Consider the following 22,321-nt stretch of genomic DNA (forward strand, 5'->3'; position numbering starts at 1 on the left):
GTGGAGACTGAATTTCTCTTGTTGACAAGCTCACAGGTGATGCTGATGCTGCTGGTTCTTGGAAGCACTTTAAAAAAAAAATTATTTATTATGCTTTAAGTTCTGGGGTACATCTGCAGAATGTGCAGCTTTGTTACATAGAAATGCACATGTCTTGGTGGTTTGCTGCATTCATCACATCGTTGGAAGCACATTTTGAATAGCAAGGCCCCAGAGCAGCAGGTTCAATGAAATGGAAGAAAAGAGTCAAATAAAAAAACTCCTTCATTCAGTGCTATGCGGAGACAAAATGGCAGCGTTATTAGCAATATTACAGTTACCTAGGAAAAGGAGCCAATAGTTCTGCCTTGCCCGGGGAACCAGCAGAATGGAGGTGATACTTAACAGTACCTTAAAGAGTGAAGAGATTTCCAGGCAGAAAAGAGAGTTGTGTTACAGGCAGAAGAAGTGACATGACTAAAGTATGGGACACAACTGGAAAATGGGAGTGGTTTTGTATGAACAGAGCTGGAGGTAGGATTGGAATCAATACAGATGCTCTTTAAGAATTGACTGTGGCTCTCGCCTGTAATCTCAACACTTCAGGCGGCCAAGGGTGGTGGATCACCTGAGGTCGGGAGTTCAAGACGAGCCTGGCCAACATGGTGAAACCCCGTCTCAACTAAAAATACAAAAATTAGCTGGATGTGGTAGCAGTCACCTGTAACTCTAGTGTCTCAGGAGGCTGAGGCAGGAGAATCACTTGAACCCAGAAGGAAGAGGTTGCAGTGAGCTGAGATCCCACCACTGCACTCCACCCTGGGTGACATAGTGAGATTCCATCTCAAAAAAAAAAAAAAAAGAAAAAGAAAAGAAAAGAAAAAAGGCCGCAGCTGGTTTTTGAAGACATTTACAGAATCTCTTTAAGATGTTTGGTACATTCTTTGGTGGAGAGCAGTGGAAGAATTTTTACAGATTATTGGTGGGAGAGTGGGTGAAGAGAAATGAATAAGCAGGGAAGAGAAATGAATAAGCAGGAAACCAATATTCCAGAGGGAAAAGAGGAGGGCTTGCCTGAATTAGTTCTTGGAGTATAGATGGACATGGCACAAAACATTTCAACCTGAAAGTAAAGACCCTCAAGTTTGGATACAAAGTATCTTCTGGATGTGGATTAGAAAAAAATGATCAAAAGAAAATGGACAGGATGAATAGGTGGAGATGAAACGTGGGTCACCAGGAGGGTGACGACTCACTAATCATCAAGAGTCTATGGCTAAAGCTTCAAAGCTCGTTACTAAAATTTAGAAAAGGCCCATAATAGAAGGAACCGAGCAAGTGTTGCCTTGTGCTACCTCTGAATTGATTCTGTTGCCTGTACAAGTAGAACACATCAGGGACTGCGTTTTAGTACCAGTTACAATTATTTTCTGGTTGCGTAGATAAATACAAATGACATTAAAGATGTGGTCTGTTCCTGAGTGCCATTTTATCTTCTTTGTCAGAATGAGGGAGAGAGAATGGCATCCAAATACCGTTCTGTTTTGGTTTTTTCTTTAAAAAAAAATGACCCTAAGTACAAATTGGATGTTGGTACCTTTTTTTTTCCTTTTTTTTTTTTTTTTTAACCAAAACCAAATAACAACCTTATGAAGGTAACGAGCCTTGTGATGCAGTCTCAGGAGGGTGTGCTATGAAAGGAGCCAGATTAGGTAACCAGAAAGGAATACCAAGTTCTTTACTGGTATTGTGAACGTTTGTTAAACGGTTACCAATCTATTGCTCTTTGTTTCCTTCACACTTGATGCTCCTTCCCCCCTCCTTGTCTTGCAGAATCCTCACAACCTGTTCTGTCTTTCCATTCCTCTTTTTTTGTTGTAGAGATGATGCCTTGCAAAACCTCTAATTAACCTGCCTAGCAAAAGCAGAGCCTTCTTCAGAGAGCAGGGAGAGTAGGAAAAAATAAAACTGACAAACAAGAAAACCGAGGAGTCTCTTTAGCAGGAGGGAGGGGTCATTTCAGGGAAATTGTTTTAATAATTCTTGTGTCCTGACATAAATTACTCATTTTTTTCTTACAAATCACTATATTCCTAGACTTCTTTCCAAAGCATAAGTCTTACACTGTGAGATATGCTCAAAAATAAGAAATTAGAGAACACACTTCATTTCCTATCCTATCCAGTTATTTCAAAACAGAACATTTCAAAAATAATAAATTCAGAGTGCAATAAAGGAAGGTTATTTGTTTTAATTGCACCAGCAATTCAGAAAAGAAATAACATCATCATGCCCAAAAAAAGAAATGACATAATCTCAAAATAACATAAAAAACCTTAATTAAAATTTAGCTTTAGTTTTAAAACCCCTTATTCTCTCCCTCCATCCTTTTTTTTTTTTTTTTAAATCATGGACTAATACGTCATAACAGGCTATATGTGTCAAAGGAAGGATATTTGGGAATCAAGGATCTAATTCAAATGTTTTATTTTGTTCATGATGGAAAATTCCAAACGGGCTTTTCAAACCTTTCAGTAATGCATGGAATCCTGAAGAACATGTTGCTCTGTTCAACCTGTATTTGTAAGTGTCTTTTCCTCTAACGTGGGTTTAAGAACAATGAAGAGAGACAGGCGCTGCTTGGATATTTAGTTGGGACCAACTCCCTTCTTTTCTGATGTCATGTAAATGGATACTCATCAAAACAAGAGAGGCATTTTTGATATTTTTGGTGATAAACTGCAAACATGAGTCAAAGGTGAGTCCTCTTCCTCAATCCCAGTGCCAGTGTTACAGGGGGTTTTCTTTTTTTTTTTTTTTTTTTTTGAGATGGAGTTTTGCTCTTGTTGCCCAGGCTGCAGTGTAGTGGTGCCTTCTTGGTTCACTGCATCCTCCACCTTCTGAATTCAAGTGATTCTCCAGCCTCAGCCTCCCGAGTAGCTGGGATTACAGGTGTGTACCACCATGTCCGGCCGGCTAACTTTTGTATTTTTAGTAGAGATGAGGTTTTGCCATGTTGACCAGGCTGGTCTTGAACTCCAGGCCCAAGTGATCTGCTCACCTTGGCCTCCCAAAGTGTTGGGGTTGCAGGAGTGAGCCACCACGCCCAGCCTGGAGTGGTTTTCCAAGTACTTATTAATTACTTAAATAATATGTGTTCAGTGTAGGTAGCATGAAAAATACAGAAAAACAAAGAAAAATCATTTCTAATTTTACTGCTGTTTATGATCACCATGCACCATTTTGATCTTTGTAGTCCCATACACCCAGACGCCTTCATATTTTTCAACATTTATTTAACCCATGGTTAGCAATATGCTACTGTGCTCCAGGAGTTGTATCAGGTGTTAGAAATACAATTTGTATTAATCTGTAGATCATATTTTTGTGATCTAGTGTTTTTTAATTTAATAAGATACTATGCACTGAGATTTAGTCTTGATGATACACGATGACAACACATTACTCCCCAATTGCTTTAATTAATAAGTTCATTTTGCCTCTCATTTGCTATTTTATCACCTTTCACAAATGGGCTTATTTGTTGCATTTTTTCCTGCTTTCGTTGTAAGCAGTGTTAGATAACAGTTGCACACTGAGAATTTTCAATTCTCTCTTAAGAAAACAATTAAGTTCTCTCTTTTTGGTGTGTAGGCTTATTTCTTCCTGAGAAGTCTTTTGCTTTCTAAGTAACTTAGTGTTAAAACATTACATGAAAAAGTCAACCCATTTGGTTCTTGCCCAGTCATGTCTAAATCATGTAAAGAATGCATTGAAAAAACAATCAGGGGAAAAAGAGGGAGTAATATTGGCTAGCATAACATCTTGGAATAAATCTGGAAAGAAAAGGAATGAAATAGAAGCTAGAAGGTGATATTTTTATGCAAAATAATTCCTCTCTCCTTTCCTTTCCCCAGCTCTTTTTCTATCTAATATGCATTTTTCTTTATATTATAAAACAGTTTTGCTCACCTTATCTCTGGTAATTCTTTATTACTTCAATCTCTTCTCATTATTTTTTAATGTTCAGGAAATGTAAACTGCTTTCCTACCACTTTTCATTTTTGTGGATAGAATGGCTGATGGACTTAAAGTTTCAAGCTATGATGAAACAAGGAAATACATCACTTCTTACAGGGTAATAATGGAACTCTGTTGATGGGTCTAATAAAGAAGAAAGAAAATCAAACCTTATCCATCATCTCTGTGACTTCTAGTGTCTTTCACATCTGCATCTTTGTGTTAAGTAAAAAATATATAATGCAAAAAGTATGTTCACAAAGGGCTTTTTTTTAAAGGTTAGGGTTGTCTAAGCTTGTGACTTGTGTGTGCATAGTACTTGCCATACAAAGCATCAAGGTAAGGAAACAGGCCCTTAAGGGTCATTAGCTTCATGACAATATCTAAAGGTCATACTGTTTTAAGCTTACAAAAAAACCCTCTAGTTAGAGTCTGTTAGCTGTTGTTTAAAAAACAAAAACTCCATGTTTTGCTATTATTATGAGTTTGTATTGAACGATTGCATTCTAACCAGCAGGAACACTTCCAGTGGGAATTTCCCGTAAAGCAGTCAGGTTTTAGCTTGGAGATGTACTAAATGCAGATGTTTTGTGGGTTCTCATCTTGGTCTGGCAAAGAAAAGCATGAATCTCTATAAGTCTTTCTGTAGGAAAATAAAATAGAATTTATTTTCCTCCACTTTTTTTTACCTTTCTGATGAGCATGGGTGGAGGAGGGGGAGCTCCTTCTGGAACATTTTTGGCTCTCATGGTGGTTTTGTACAAGGAATAACCTCTCTTGGGGTACTGATTCTCTTTAATGACCTTATAATCCAGAATTTTTTTCATCTGAGAAACTAGTGAGGATTAAGAGAAGAAAGCCGGGCATGGTGGCTTACTCATGTAATCTCAGCACTTTGGGAGGCCAAGGCAGGCGGATCGCCTGAGGTCAGGAGTTCAAGACCAGCTTGATCAACATGGCAAAGCATTATTTCTACTGAAAATACAAAAATAAGCTGGGCGTGGTGGTACAGGCCTGTAGTCCCAGGTACTCGGGAGGCAGAGACAGGGAGGATCACTTGAACCAAGGAGGCAGAGGTTGCAGTGAGCTGAGATTGTGCCACTGCACTGCAGCCTGCGTAACAGACCACAAGACTCCATCTCAAAAAGAGAAGGGATCCAACACATATTTATCAATTAATGTGTCGGTTACCCATGGCATCATTACCTGTAGATTTTCTCAGGCAAGCCCTGTTTATCCCTTAATCCAGGTGGAATTATTAATATCCCCCTTTCTTCTGACAGGCATCCCCGTTTCAATGATGTATTTTACAGTCATTCCATAACAGCCCTCTTAAACAAGAGAGTAATCAAATATAGAAGTCAAGCATCCAGAACTGTGGCTCAGACAATTTGTAATTGAATTCTGATTTGCCTACTTGATTCTTCTGAGAAGTTAACACTATTACATCTCAATTACCTTATTTGAAAAATAGGTTGAATAGTAATGTTTTCGCCATATGGGTGTTGATAAAATTAATATGAGCAATTTTGATCAAAGTACCTGATAAATAGTAAACACTCATTTCACATTAGCGAATATTAATTCCTGTTTGTTTTTTCATTAAAGTCTCACAATGGTACTTGTTACAGCCTCTAGGTGATTTAATTTATAGAAACAAAAGTACTTCCTGGTCAGCAGCAGTGGATATAGGAAGTGGTTTATCATAAGAAGACGGACAAAGAAAGCGGTTTGCTGAAACAAGAGGATAGGAAACAGCGTGGATTCGTCTATGATAGATAAGTGTCTGTAAAGGGACTGTGGCTCTAGAGACATTTCTGTAAGTTTTCATGTGGGTTAGTGTTCCAATTGGTAAAGCTGCCAGGGCAAGATAGGAAAGTCAGATTCAAGCCAATGCTTCCTATATATTGGTTTATGATTTGTTTTTCTTATTTTTCTTTTTGAGACAGAGTCTCACTCTGTTGCCCAGGCTGGAGTGCAGTGGTGGGATCTCAGCTTACTGCAGTCTCTCCTTCCTGGGTTGAAGTGGTTCTTGTGCCACAGCCTCCCTGGTAGCTGGGATTACAGATGCCCACCACCACACCTAGCTGATTTTTGTATCTTTAGTAGACATGGGGTTTTACCTTGTTGTCCAGACTGGTCTTGAACTCCTGACCTCAGGTGATCCACCCACCTCAGCCTCCCGAAGTGCTGGGATTACAGGCATGAGCCACTGCACCAAGCTAATATTTCTTGAAGATGATAGGATTGCATCTTTTTGCCCCCTGAAAGATGGACTTGGCCATGTGACTTACTTTGACTAATAAAACATACAAGGAGGTGGTATGACTGTCTTCCGGGTGGATGCTTGAAGTGACATTTTGTGATTTACCGCATTCTCTGGTCCTTGCCTTAGAGATTTTGGATGCATGAGTTGAGATAAACCCTCTGTTGGCTCATGTCCCTGAGTGACTACAAAAAGCAAAAGTTCTAGCCAACCCGTATTGGGCACATGGCACGGGTGAGAAAATATTATTGTTATAAGCCACTAACTTCAGGGGCTATTTATTACAGCAGCGTCATGTAGCCCATGCTGGCTGATGCATCCTGCCTCCTGCTTGCCTGTCCTATCTTCTGCTTCCTTTGCACTCTCATCTCTTCCTTCTTCCACTCTCATCTCTTCCTTCTTCCACTTACCATTATCACCAGCATTTACTGAGCGCCTACTGTGTGCAGAGTGCTTAGTGCCAAAATGTTCTTCATAAGAACGTTATCAGTAAACACTTTTTTTGTCTTGCCACTGCCAGATGAAGAAATGGGTTCAGAGGGTCACTGGTCACAAATCCCACAGTAGGAGGCAGAGAAAGAGTCAAACACAGGTCTTTCTAACTCCAGATTCTGTTATTAACCGCTGTGGTATCTGTCTGTCTTGTGTTAGGAAGGTGTTTACTTTCTGTCTTTTGACTGTTTTTATGTAAATGTGCTGAGTTTTTCAATGCATACAAAAGGATTTTATGAGAACTTTTTGTTCGGAAAAGAAAAGGAGATTAACATGAATTTCTGTGCAGAGTAGGATGAAATAGAGAAAGGGAGAAAATAAAAAATACCAGAATCTGTTACCAGCTCTGATGTCTCAGAACTAGAATTCTTATCCTTCTCACAACAAATTCTAAGACACACATTCGTGCAATTTGCAAAGCCATGTAACTCTAGAGAACAGTGTTGACTGGTTGGAAATGGGTGAAATTCTAAACAGCATCATCTTGATGTGCAGTTTTCAACTACTTAATTCTGGTTGGTTTTGAAGACACATGAGCTGACTCCTTCATGAGAATAGGAATGAAGGGGAGTCTGTTGAGAAGGTAGATGCCTCCCCATACTAAGAACAATCCAGAGCCAGAAATTGCTTATACCATCTCAGTACCTGGCGGACTACTCACTAATCTTAAGGGATCAGAGGAACATTTTCTATGTTGATGCTATGAGATCTGTGCATATCTTGCTCTCAATTGACCCTACGAGTTTTAAAATTATTAAATTGACAATTTACCCATCTTTCTTTTTGGATGATCATAGTGGTGATGATGATAATGTCGATTTTTGCAGGACTCTTGGACCACCTCGTTTTCACAACGTGCTAAGCAATGAGTTCAGGGTTTGGCCTGAAAACCTCATTTCATGTAGAAATTTGCAGGCAGAGCAAAGAGTTAACATCCTTGGGTGGGACAGTGAAGGAGAGTGGTGTTCCCTTCGGTCGCTTGAAAAAATCAGTGCCTTTTCCCTTGTCAGCACTACTGAAATTCAGCACTGCTAGGAAACAGAAATCTGATGTTCCAAGATGCTCCCATTGGACTTTCAGATATCTCCTTTGCATTTTGATAGTTTCAGCAAGTCATACCTCACTTTTGATACCTATAAATATCTAGGGTTTTAGTCGACGCACGTCTAGCTTGCTTTACAACAAGGATTTAAGAGCTTCGTGATATTATTTGCCGTGAATAATTGCAAGTGGAACATATTGGATCACCTTGTATAACTTTTGCAGGCTGGTTTTAATTTCAGGTTTGACCGTTATATTGTAGCTTTGCAAAGCAATAACCAAAAAAATCATAATTTAGATTAGCAGAAACAAAACAAATGATGATGGGAATATTACCATAACCATAATTTTACAGCACAGTTTAATTATTTGGTTCAGTAATGTTCAGTAATTATTTCAACACCAAAACTCCTCCCCACCCCAGCCCCTCAACAAACTAAACAACTGTTTCACTACTGGCAACTAATTTATAAGGCAATTTCAGATTCTTATGACTTCTTGTCTCTCTGAGATTTACAGTCACTAATAAAAGGCCCTTACTTCAAGAAGCATGAATTAAAACTCATTTATAAAGAGAATAAAAATTCAGTGTTTTTCCAGTTCTATCCAGAAGCATCCATATTCCTCTAGACTTGGATATAAGTGAGTGAAGCCCAGTATCAGATGAATAACAGGTGCTCATTAAATATTGGAAAGCAAATGAACTCACAGATGCATATAAAGTAGACAGAGTTGTATGAATGGACCAGTTAATTTATTTATCTTCCTCCTTTCTTTTGGATGGAATTTGATGAAAGTATTTTTCTTTTGTTTTTTTTTGTGTGTGAGTAAACAAACTGAAGTTTAATTCCATGTGTCTGAAAATCATTTTTTTTTTTTTTTTGATGGAATCTCACTCTGTCACCCAGGCTGGAGTGCATTGCCATGATCTTGGCTTACTGTAACCTCCACCTCCTAGGTTCAAGCCATTCTCCTGCATCAGCTTCCCATGTAGCTGGGATTACAGACGTGTGCCACCATATCTGGCTAATTTTTGTGTTTTTAGTAGACATGGAGTTTTACCATGTTGGCCAGGTTGGTCTCAAACTCCTGAGCTGAAGTAATTTGCCTGCTTCAGCTTCCCAAGTGCTGGGATTACAGGCCTGAGCTATCGCACCCAGCCTGAAAATCACTCTTGACTCTTGCCTCACCTTTATCCCTCATGCCCAAAGATCAAGTCCCATAGATTGTTCCCTCTTAATTATAGATGGAAACTCTTTGCTTCTCTCCATTCTACTTCTATTCTTCTGGCCAAAGCCACTCTTCCCCTTGCCTGGAGTGCTGTTTACACTTCTAAACTGGCCTTTCTTGCCCCCATTAATCTATTCTCCATATTCCAGTGAGAGTGATTTCCTGGTACATGATCGCCATCATTCTTGCTGAAATTTCTACTCTAGCTTCCCCTGATTTTAGGATCATGTCTAGAAATTCTGTCCCTGGTCCTCAAGGTGCAGTTGCGGCTTAGCCTGTCCTGTCCTGAATCCACATATGATAGCACTTTCTCACAGTGCAGGCTCTTCGAGAGAGAGTGTGTGCGCACACGGGCTTGCGTGCGTGTGTTTCCCTTGGTAGAGAATGGGGATCTCTGAAGCCACTTTGTATGATCAGTCCCATTCATTTTGATTGTGTGTGGGCTTCACTTCTGGAAAGCCTTCTCAGGTAATTACCCTTCTTTGTCTTTTTATAGCACCATTGGAGTGCCCAATAATGGTACCTGTGATGTCTTAATGTGATACCCTTTCTCTTCCACCAACTGGAAAATTGTGAGAGCAGTGCTATGTCTGTCTTAGTCACCAGCTTATGCTCAGCACCCAGCATGGATACTAGCACACAGTAGAGACTTAATAGTTGTTGTGTAAATGAATAAAACACATCTCTCCAGAGCGATAACTTGGGGTAGTTTTGCTTCTCTGCAGTCTGTCTCCCTCCCTTCCTTCCTCTCACGTCTCTGCTTTTCTCTTTCTTTCTCGTAGTAATAATACCTTTACTGTGATCATAGCTCTTATTTTTTTAACCTATCACCTTTTAACACTTTATGAACTATTCCTAAAAACTCAACTTAGAAAACAGCTGAATTAGCTCCTTTCTTTAGGATTCAGGCTTCCATGAATTCCGTACTATTTTCTTATTTTAAAGTCTTGTTCCTGTTTATATTGGAAACGTTCTTTAAAAAGAGAAGAGAGCATTTGGAAGAGCAACAAAACACCTAGTTAATGTGCAACTACTTTAAATATTCCGGCAGTGGCAACAATTGAAATAGAATTGTTGCACACTTTGACCGCTAGCAAAATTACAATGCAGTGTGAGCTAGATTTACAGCTGTCTCAAAACCTGCCTTCTTTGTCCTTCGTGAGTTAAAAATGCAAATAATAATAATAGGGATAGAGATGAATTGATTGCTTCAAACAAAATGGTTAAATTCTGTTTGGGTCTTTAAAAGAGTTAACAGAATATAACCTTTCAAAAACTCCATGTTCCATAAGAATAGTGCTATTAGGAAGAAAGTCATACTTCTCAGTAACCTCCCTGACACTTGCTCTGTTTGACTTCCCCAGCCGCAGCTGGTCTTGAGTATAATGCCATTGATTTTGAGAGATTTTATAAAGATAATTAGATATACTGGAGTGTGTTCTATATTCTCAGCATTTCTGAGGCTATGCAAAGCCACCGAAACTTTTGAAATATGTACCTGGTGTTTCTCACTTGAGAAACTTTTAGTTTCTATGCATTGGAAAAAAAAAATCTATAGCAAGCCTTCCTCCTGAAGTATGAAGAAGGAATAAACTATGGCCCTCTTTTTTATTTATGTAAATAAATGTATGAAATGGATGTTTAATTTATACGTTAGTTATCTCAGTCCCAAAGCATAACACTTTCAACACCTTGAGCTTCCTCATGTTGGAAGGGGAAAAAGAGTGCAAAATCATTAGAAACATGATTATGCTTTAATTTAGGTCTTTTAGTTATGTAAGCAGAATGCAATTAAACAAGAAGTGCTCACTATGACTACATATTTCAAATAGGCTTTCAATTTTTCAGTTTTATGTGTATCTTCTGCAATTGCATGAAGCTTCCTCAAGGCTATGACAGTGAATTATAGCTGTGTTCTTGTAATTAGTTTCAGCTTAAAAACTTCTCTGCATAAACTATTGAGTTAAACACATTACACATCTAGTTTTTATTGGGATTCTGTGAGATTTTACACCAGCCGTGGGATTCTCTCCATTCATAGATTTAGATGGAAAATCCTCATTGTCACTGTCACTGTCATTCTCTCCTTGTTGTCATCACCCTGAGAATCGAATGCACAATTGTTATCTTCCTTAATCCTTGTAGCAACTCTGTGATCTTCATTACCCCCATATTCCAGATGTGGAATCTGAGGCTTTGAAACATTAACTTGCATAAAGTCAGACAGCTAGAAAGTGTAGGATCTGAAATAGGAAACCAGTGCTCACTTCCGCAGCACATACACTAAAATTGAAATGGAACAGAGAAGATTAGCAGGGCCCCATGTCCAGCGATGACATGGGAATGTGTGAAGCATTTCATGTTTTTATGAAAGTAGAAATACCAGTTGATCCGATATCTACCAAGAGGAAAAGAAGTCATCATATGAGAAAGACACTTGCACATGCATGTTTGTAGCAGCACAATTCGCAGTTGCAAAAATGTGGAACCAGCCCACATGCCCATCAGTGAACAAGTCGATAAAGTGTGGTATGTGTATAACACACACACACACACACACAAACACAGACACAAACACACACAAACACACCATAGAATATACTCAGCCATAAAAAAAGAATGAAAGAGGCCAGGAGCAGCGGCTCGCACCTGTAATCCTAGCACTTTGGCAGGCTGAGCCGGGTGGATCACCTGAGGTCAGGAGTTTGAGACCAGCCTGGCCAACATGGTAAAACCCCATGTCCCCTAAAAGTACAACATTAGCCAGGTGTGGTGGTGCGTGGCTGTAGTCCAAGCTATTCAGAAAGCTGAGGCAGGAGAATAGCCTGAACCTGGGACGTGGAGGTTGCGGTGAGCCAAGATTGTGCCGCTTCACTCTAGCCTATTTGGGAGACCTAGACTACATTGAAAAGAAAAAAAAGGAATTAAATAATGATATTTGTAGCAACCTGGATAAAGTTGGAGGCCATTATTCTAAGTGAAGTAACTCGGGAATGGAAAACCATCTCATAACTTAGCTCCCTTCCACTTATAAAGGTTTTCCATTCCTGAGTTAGTAAACATTATATTAATGTGCTTACATATTCTCACTTACAAGTGTGAGCTAAGCTATGAGGACGTAAAGGCATAAGAATGACCTAATGGATTGTGAGGACTTTGGGGGAAGGGTGGGAGGGGGTGAGGGGTAAAAGACTACACACTGCTTGATGGGTGCACTCAAATCTCAGAAATCACACCTAAAGAACTTGCCCATGTAACGAACACCATCTGTTCGTTCAAAATTATTGAGATATAATAATAAAAGAAAAACATTGTTTAAAGGAAAGATAAAGTAAGAAACCAAGAAGCCTGTCTTCACAACCCATGCTACTAATCTTAAAAATGATTCCAAGTGGGGCAGAAAATGGGGAGAAGCTGTCAATGGCAACAGGTGTGTTCAAGGAAAGCGGGAGAAATGTTAAGAACTCAAAATCTAGACTATAGTCTTATCAATTGATTGTGTTACCCTGACTCAGCTACTTAAACTGTTTAATCATAGAATGCCTGCAATGCTTGTGCACATGATTGACTTTTTTATAGTTAATATAGTGCTACTGTTGATGGTGATGATATTATCACTGTTGTAATTCAGGAAATTTCAGTATCTCTGAAAACTTTTCAGTTGTCTAAGTAATACAACTCATGATGGTGGGGGTGAGTGTTTTAGAGAAATGTTTATATTTTAATCTGTCCTTTATACACAGAGCTTTGATCTCTCCTGTCCACTATGACCTGTGTCTCTCAAGGTGGAAGTGGTTTCTGAGGTCTCAGTTGGAATGCGTGGTTCCTTCACATGACTCGCACAGACTGGCTGAGAGTCTTAGAATTTTTTGACTCGCCGTTAACTGCAGTACATAGCAATTCATAGCTCTGGCAAAGACTGTGAATTATGTTTATGTTTGAAGCAAGGCCATGGTTAAGGAAAATAGTAGACTTGTTAAGGCCTTGTTTATTTCAGCAGAGAAGGTTAGAGTTGACCCACATCTGAATAAAAATGATATAAATGTAGAAGTTACATTATCTTGATGACCCTCAGCTCCTCTGGTCTGATAGCTTAAATGAATCAATACCAAAGTTGGGCATGGTGGCCCATGTCTGTAACACCAGCACTTTGGGAGGCTACGGTGGGAGGACCATTTGAGGCCAGGAGTTCAAGACCAGCCTGGGCAACATGACGAAACCCCATCTCTACAAAAAATTGGGTAGTCATGGTGGTGCATGTTTGGAGTCCAGGCTGCTTAAAGGCCTGAGGTGGGAGGATCACTTGAGCTTGGGAGGTGGAGGTTGCAGTGAGCTGTGATCGTGTCACTGCACTTCGGCTTGGGTGACAGAGTGGACCCTATCTCAAAAAATAATAATTAAATTAAAAATTAAGCCAACGTGGTAACATACATCTGTAGTCCTGGCATCTCATGGGGCTGAGGCAGGAGGATCACTTGATCCAGGAGGAGCCCAGGAGATTGAGGCTGCAGTGAGCCATGATTGCACCATTGCACTCCAGGCTGGGCAACAGAGGGAGAAAGACCCTGTCTCAAAAAGCAAAGCAAAACAAAACAAAAAGAATAATTAACACAATCAGTCTAAGGTGACTTACATCTGGTCTTTCTATTCTTGGGAATCGTCCTGGAATCATGTAATTGCTTCCTGGTAACCATATTCATTGGACAATGAATGGATTGTTGTCTCTTCCACCATCAAAGAGAAATAATACCATCCAACCCCCAAAATGAGCCTATATTCTATGCAGAGGTAATTAGCTGAAACAGAGTCACTCTTCATAAATGCAGTGATATCAAAAATAACCACCTTGGTTTTTGTCACTGTTTTATCTTCATCACATAGCACTGTACCTAGCACATAGTGGGCACTTGATAAATATTTGTTTGCAAGAAATTAAGCCACTTCTATAAAAATTAATAGACTGAGAAGTTTTGGACTTTATGATGCACTATACTAGAATAAAAGAGTTGAGTTTGTTTGTTTTTTTTCCCTCAGAGTACGTTTCATAGCTAGGGTTCTATTTCTTAATCTTGGCTGGAACTAAGGAAGTTTTTATCTGCCATCTGATCCAGAAAGAACCCATAGTCCCTGCATGGTAATTAGTGCCTTTTTTTCTTATTTATGCTTGCATTACAAGAAAACATGAAATGATTGTATCTCCTAAAACTGACCGAAAGATGGATTTCAGACCTGAGCAATGGAAGTGGGATTGGCATTCATCATAGTGCAAATGCAAACGTGCAAGTACACTATGCTAACCTTTTTTCTAGTTTCTGAAATATTTATGGAAGAATAATTTGTAGAATAATGAATATAGTTTTCCAGTGGAGCAACAAATGCACACTATATTTCTGCTATTGTTTCTTATTAAATATTCATATGTATATTTTGTGTTTGCTTCATAACTGGCCATTTACTGGTGCTTAACAAGCATAGACAGTCCCGCTGAAGAAAAATAACACCAAACAACAGTAAACAAAAAAGCAAACGAATGGAAAAAAGATATCTTATTTCTGCAGCAGTTACATTTAAAAAGTGTGTTTAACATTTTTAATACAGTCCATATTTCATAAATTCCACATGTTGACATGTCCTAGAGAAAGATGGATGGGTTGACTTGGAGGTATGCCTCTATCTAGTTTTATGTGTGCATCTGGCAGAGCTAATCTTTACTTCCCTTTAGCAGAACACAAAAATGTAATTCTCTAATAACTGACATAACTGCATCATCTTCCAATATGGACTACATTATTAAATCACAAAGACAGGCAAAACCAGAGTAGTGGGGAAGCTTGACTTCTACTTGATAGCAGACCATAAAATGCCTCCTTATTGTGACCCAAAGGAGAAGGAGCATCGACTCTGAGTGCTTGGAATTTGGAACAACTTCTGAATTCACAGCTACAGTCGTGTGTGTGTGTGCAACGACCTCTGTCTTTGCATTTGCATGCTGCTTTAGAGTTCACAGAGCATTTTTATGGACAAGACCACCGTGTTATAGTCAGAGGAAGGATTGTTATTCTCTGTACACAGTGAGAAAATAGAGGGCCAAAGAAATTTCCAATATGGTACAAATTATTTCTGCAGGACTTTAAATTGTATAAATTGCTTTAATACATACAATCAGATTTTGCTTGTGTAACTGGGAAAATAATTCATCTAGCAGTCTTCTTCCTATCCCCAAAATACCCATTCAAAGACAATAGAGAAGGGATTGCCTCCAGACTAAGAATTTAGGTTTTTTGCAAATGGTAGTTGCAAAACGTACACAGTCATGGATTAGCAAAAAGCAGGGGATACGGGTTGCAGAGAGCCTAGTCATTCTGCTTAATCATATAGGAGGAATTTCAAGAATTTGTTGCTTCTAAGAGGGATAGAGCTGAAGGACACATTAAGGGTAGGAGAGATAGAAGAGAGAATGGCTGAGATACGTGTTGGTTTGTATGCAAGGATTTCTAAGAGTAGTGATATCTAATGTTTGTGTTGCTACACTGTAAATCCTTCAACTTCCCCAAGCAATGTATTGTATGGTCACCATGTGGGCTTATCAACAAGTATTCCATCTCTTCCCTGCTGGGCACTGCTAGAAATTCTTGTGGTTTTAGTGGGGCCAGGAGACTAGTTCTGACCAATGAGCTATAAATGAAAGTGACAAGTGCTGGAACATTTTATTGCTGATGCAAGAGTTTCTAGAAATTTCTTACTCCTCTGACGTGGTGGCTAGCAATATTTTGAGATGATGATTTTTCCTTCATCCTAGATTGCTGAGAGTCTTTGAGAAGCAACACCATCTTGTCTCATTCCACCACATCCATGATGGCCGTGTGATATGAGCAAGAAATAAACTCTTGTTATTCCTAAACCTTTTAGATTTCAGAGTCATTTATTGCCACTGCATGGCCTGGTATGTCCTGACTGACACATATAGTGTCTTCATGTGGGCATTTTGTTTGTGTGTTTGTTGTTAAGTAAAGTCACTGTGCTTCGTGTTAGTCTTGGTTTGATTCAGAGGTAAATCAACAGCAAGAAACAGCAGAAACTCAGCAAGGGCAAGAAATGGTAGCCTGATATATCCCAGGAGAGCGTAAGGCCCCTGACAATCTGCAGAAATTTTAAAAAGTGCTTTGGACTTTTCACAAAATGTAGAAGGGGTGTCTGGAAAAAGTCTATTCTAAGGATCAGAGAGAAATGAGCAGCTACCTTTGATAGTTCTCCCAGTACGTTCATTTTTCAAGTTAAAGAGAAGGATAGGATTTTTTTTCTTGTATTAAAAGAGGAAATTAAAATTGAGATAAATAAAATGACTTGTATAAGGTCATACAAATGCTAATAAGCAAAGCCCAGATTACTAAATCATTTGATCGCAAGTGTAGTGGTGTTTCAATCTACTCTTTTAAGAAGTTTTCGGAAAGCCAGCTAACTAATAGCCTAAATATATTACAGTTTGACCTTCATCTCAGCAGGATGGGCAAATCATTGACAAAATGGTTGCAAGAATACCAGCCCTTTTAATAAGTTTTCCAGTAACATGATATTTTTATTATTATTCAATGAATTGATTTTGTGGAATTGGCTTTCAGGGAATTTATTTACCAGCCTATCAGCCTATTTCCTGAAGGGCAGCTCAACACTATATGCCGTAAATTTTATTTGCTATAATTAACTTCAGACACCGTGTCTCCTATCTTTCCTAACCTCATCTCTCGTCTCTGCCCTATTTATATTTATCGGATGCTGTGGTATATAATTATTAGAAGTTTCCCTTCACTTTTAAAACTCTTATTTCATCTTTGTATATATCATTAATTGATGACCCCATCATGACCTTCATTGCAATTGACATACTGATTTGCTCTAAAGTTACAGATAGGTTAATTAGATTATTCACTATACAAGTACATGTACCATAAATTTCCATTGTCATTTTTAAAGCCAGTTTCATCTACAAAACATCAGTATGTCAAGAGATGTTTTTAGGAGCTTCAGGTAAGGTCCAGTTGTGTTATTCTACTTAACTATGTTCTACATCCCTGTTTAATCTTAATATTCTTTCCTGTGGAGGTCATTTCAGCCTCCGAATCCTACTTAGCAGTGTTCCTGGTCCTTACTACCACTCCTCGTGATTTGACTTTGGAATGGAAGCATTTTTGCCTTCCCTGTTCTGTTTATGGTGCTAAATTTACAAAGAGGTTTGAGACATTTTGAATTATCTTGTAAAAAATGTGAATCTTGCCTGAGTTGAATTTGATAATTTCCTTTAAAATCTTATTTAAATTTTCATTGCATCATTTCTTTTATCTGTTCAATGCCCTTTCCACGTCTTTATCTGTTAATCTTCTAAAATAGTCTCAGTCTTTCATACTTGTAGTCCCTCTGTTGGCTCCATCTATGCAACTAAACTTCTCTCCAGATTCAACTCCTTTCTCCTCCAGGGTCTTCCTGGTAGTCCCCTGACTTTCCAAGTTACTTCTTGTCCGTAGCTGGTGGTAGAAGCACAGCTCTCTAATCATGAGATATTTCATCTAAATCTGTGTAATCCTTTAGGACATAAAGAGAGCAAAATTTGCCACCTGGGGCAGCAGCATGACGAGAAGGCTAAGAACAGAATTAACCTTGTGAGAAAAATAAGACCTAAGGTTGTCTGGGCAGATGAGGCAGGCAGAGAGAGAGCCTCCGTTGTTCCTGACCACTGCCTTGGTTTGCAGTAATATTCCTTCCCACTCCAATCACTGCAAGCCACCGCCCTGCTTCCGGGGATGAACACGTGACCCAGGTCCAGCCAATCAGGGTTTGCGCTTCTCCTGTGTTGATGATTGGTCCCCGGTGGACGTGTGATACAAGCTGCGCCAGGTAGAGAGAGTTCCTGAAACCTTGCTAGTCAGGTTAGACAGCTTCAGAAATGTGAACTCAGAGGAGGCCAGAAGCTGTTTTTCTTTGTAGACTGTCTGAAATGTGAACTGGAAGGAGCAGGGTGGGGAAGAAATGAACTCAAAAAAAATTAGTAGTAAAGAAATCTGGATGAATAGAGTACTGAGCTGTATGATGATCCAGAGTCAGTATGATTTCTTTGATGATGAGTATATTAGGATTGTATTTAATTGTGTTGTATTATAATTGATTATTATATTTTTATTATAGTATGTATTGTAGTATTGAATGACTAAGTCAATATATAAATGTTTTGGAATCGCTGGACAGCAAACTATATACATTTTATGTGGTTGACAGAAATAAGGTACTTGAAGCTCTTGAGCAGAGTGATAAAAAGATGTTAAATGCTACATTACGAGATTCAGTCTATTAACAGTTTTTCAAGATGAATACACCAGTGAGAGCCTAGGCAGGGCTGAAAAATAGATGGCCTGTACCTTCTACCTTCCCCTCCTATGCCTGTGGCAGACATTGCTAATCACTCATGGAACTCTTAGCCACTGAGTCTGAGCTGGCCTCAGCATCCTTCTCAATGCAGTGCTCCAGGCAGTGACTATAGATGATCAGAGCTGGCACACAAAATGAAACCCATTTGCTCTCCCAAGCTCACAGGCCAGGAGGATAGCCAGGAGTCTAAGCATTAATTAGATGTAACATTCTCAAGATTAGACCTAGGTAGGGAAAGAGCAAAGGAAGGGAGAGAATCTAACATTTACAATGTTAGTCTGCTTGGGCTACAGATTGGGTGGCTTACACAACAAATAGTTTCTCTCACAGTTCTGCAGACTAAAAGTCCAGAATCAAGGTGTTGGCACATTGGTTCCTTCTGAAGGCTTTGACCAAAGTGTCTGCTCCAGGCCTCTCCCCGGCTTATAGGCGGCCATCTACATAGAGAGCTGTACGTCTTTACATCCTCTTCCTCTGTGTATGTCTGTGTCCAAATGTGCCTGCTCCTCCTCATGTAAAGATACGAGTCATACTGGCTTATGGCCCACTCTGAGGACCTCATTTTAACTTGATTCCCTCAAAAGATGCTGTTTTCTAATAAAGTCACTTTCTGAAATGTTGGTTAAGGCTTCAACATAGGAATTTGGGGGAACAATTTAGCACATCACACTGGGTGCTTACCATAAGCCAGGCATGAGCTTATATACCATCATTCACTTGAGCCTCAAGGCAACCTACATAGTGGATACTTTTATACTCCCTATTTTACAGAATAGGAAACTGAGGCTCAAAAATCTTAACAAATGTAGTAAGAGTTATACATCCATAGTTGCTGTCAACAGGATTCAGATGCAGGCTGCTACTGGTTAATTGACATAGTATAAAAAGAAGGGAACTTGGGTATGTATTAGACATCATGAAGTTTAAAAAAAATTAAAATCACCAAAGTCTCTGGACTTGGTTTCTGGAAAAATGGTGATGTCAGTCTTGCTGTTTAATATTTCAATGGCCCCCTGTTCCCTGCAGGTTAAGACGTAAATTATTTAGCAGGAAAATCGAGGCTGCTGATGGTCTTAGAAGCCTCATTAATTCTGTCTCTAGCTGCTCTCTTCCTGGCCCCTCTGGTCCAGCAACTCTGGGCAATTTATTTGCAGCCTCCACTGTGGGAAGAGGGAGAAGGCTTGGAGAGGACAGAGGATGATGAGAAAGAACACCATGTGCACTGGATCTCATCCTTGTTGTTTAAACTCCGGGCTACTTTTAGTAGTGAGCCGTATAATTGCAGTTCAGTCACTTAACCTCTCTGATTCTCTCTCTTCCCAACTGGTAGAATCAAGTAGTTTAGTTACGCTCTTCCATACAACCACAGGGATCTCTGAGAAGATTAAATGAGATCATGTGTGGCCGAGTGTGGTGGCTCATGCCTCTGATCACAACATTTTGGGAGGCCAAGGCATGTAGATCACTAGTGGTCAAGAGTTCGAGACCAGCCTGGCCACCATGGTGGAACCACATCTTTACTAAAAATACAGAATTAGTTTGGAATGGTGGTATGTACCTGAGGCAGGAGTATTGCTTGAACCCGGGAGCTGGAAAGGTTGTAGTGAGCTGAGATCCCACCACTGCACTCCAGCCTTGGTGACAGAGTTAAACTCTGTCTCAATATAAATAAATACATAATAAATGAGGTCATGTATATAGAGTCCTCAGCATAGCGCCTGGCACTTGGCAGGTGCCCCTTAGCTGTACGCATAGCAACCATTCAGTCTGGGAGATTTGGAGTGTAACACACTCTAGGGTAGCCAAGGAGACGAGTTCCTCAGCAAGCTAGAAATGCAAGACCAGGGTGCAAGTGGCATTCCTGAGGGTACCCATTCTGTTTCTTTACCCATTTTCAGAGGCTTTATGTTCACTCCCAGGAGTGAACCACCGTCTTCCTGCCCCACTCCTGCTTTCCATTATACCTACCAGGAGTTACGAAAATTGGACTGGGATGTCTTTAGCAGCTTCCCCTCTTGTTTTAGCAATCAATAAATTGCCATTTCTAAAGGTGAGATTGTGAATTCTTAAGGCCACTCTGCAGATATTCTAGATGACCCATATGTCTCCTGACATCTCTGTATTCATAGATGGCTTCTCAAAGAAACCATTATTAATGATGTAATTAGTATGAATGGCTACAGTATATATCAAGCAGATCATTAAGGCAGAGGTGGGGATGTAGCCATTTGTATTAAAGATACATTTTATGTTCTGAACCCAAGCAATAGAAAGAAAGTACTTAGCTTAGCAATCGCACTTTGCTACAGTGTGGATTCTATGTTTTAAATTGTCCTAGACCACCTTCTTGCTTAACGCTGCTCTTTGTCAGAGTCCTTGGGAATTTTAGTAAGTTAATAAGGCAGCTTTGTTTGTAAAAGCATATAATCAAGTAAATCACAGCCTTTAAGATCACAGATTTCAGAATCCAATCCGTTTAATTAATGTGTTGGTTCTTGGACATTGGAAAAGCTTTTATTTGATTTCACTAGCTGCTTTCTCTTAGACACCCATCTGCAAGAATATTTACTTATAACTTGTTGTGTAAAGGGATCCTCCTAAGGCAGATCGCCATATGTAACTGCTCCGCTTACCTTTAAGGGAAAATATTGAAGTAACACCCTCAAGCTGTTCTACTGTGCATTCAGATCTCAAAGCTAGATTTCTATCTTTGTAGTAAGTATTGAAACCTTGCCTCCCACATCCAGGCTGTTCAAATACAAGATAAAATAGTTTCTAAGAATGACAGAGTCCAAAAGTTTTCTATAGTTCTTAGAGATGTGAGCTGAAACACATGTTTTAGTGAAGAGGTTTTTTTTCTTCTTCTTCTTCATTCCTCTTTTTTCCCCCTAGGAATTAATGTCCTTCGTAGTAGCCAAAATGTTAAATGTTTTTAATAAAAGCTGAGACTTAAGGTAGAGGGGAACATCTTTACCCCAGGTACAAATGCAATTCCTTCTTGCTGAGTTCCCAAGTGCGGAACAGATTGGGGGGATCATGAAAACTGGGGAGTTGCACACAAGGAGGGGGTGTTTTTAATCTTCTGAGAAACTCATCCTCTGAGGCATCCGCTGCAGAGGGGTGGCTGCTGTGTTATGCAAGCACCTTTAAGGAGCTGCAGAGGAAGAGAGGTGCCTGACTCTGGACCAAGAGGAGCTACTGCAGACAGAAGCTGGTTCTGAGGCCCCTTCTGCTCACCGGGTATGTTTGCTGGCTCCCGTGCAATCAGCCATGCTGCAGAGGCCAGGGCCCAGACAGCCCAGCAGTAAGTGTGTGTCCAGCTTTCTGAACTCTGGGTACTGCCACCCAGCTGCAGCTATGAGCCTTGATTAACCAGGGCCGGTGACCTGGCAGCTTGTTGTGAAGTCACTTGACAACAGCTGCTCTGCGCGCAGTCACTGCGAGTAACCACAGGTCTACAAAAGGAGTGAGGATAGTAAAGTCTCTGCCTTTAAGGGTCAGACTCTATTCTTCTTCTTACTAGTGGCTGCAAGCTGTTAAGCACCCACTGTTTGCAAGGAGCTGTATTTATGATATGTTGCATGCACATCATCTCCTATGTTATCACAAGACCTCAAATATGTTTTATTACCCCCCGTTTTGGAGAAATTGTTTTAAAAAAACTAAACTAGCCAGGTGAGGTGGCTCATGCCTGTAATTCCAGCACTTGGGGATTGAGGCCAGGAGTTTGAGACTAGCCTGGATGACATGGCTAAACCCTGTCTTGACTAAAAATACAAAAATTAGCTGGGCGTTGTGGCACACACCTATACTCCCAGCTACTCGGAAGGCTGAAACAGGACAATCACTTGAACCCAGAAGACAGAGATTGCAGTG

General features: G+C 39.8%; 1 protein-coding gene and 1 non-coding gene across 2 annotated transcripts in view; both read left to right on the forward strand.

Moving 5' to 3' along the window:
- RBFOX1 (RNA binding fox-1 homolog 1) overlaps positions 1-22,321 on the forward strand; it is a 2,526,943-nt gene that overhangs the window by 1,666,111 nt on the left and 838,511 nt on the right.
- Positions 11,288-11,395, forward strand: LOC135269204 (U6 spliceosomal RNA). The gene has a single exon (XR_010337495.1). It is a non-coding gene; the product is annotated as a U6 spliceosomal RNA (small nuclear RNA).

Source organism: Aotus nancymaae, unplaced genomic scaffold (assembly GCF_030222135.1).
Source record: "Aotus nancymaae isolate 86718 unplaced genomic scaffold, 86718_ANA_hifiasm-v0.15.2.pri h1tg000049l, whole genome shotgun sequence".
Taxonomy (NCBI): domain Eukaryota; kingdom Metazoa; phylum Chordata; class Mammalia; order Primates; family Aotidae; genus Aotus; species Aotus nancymaae.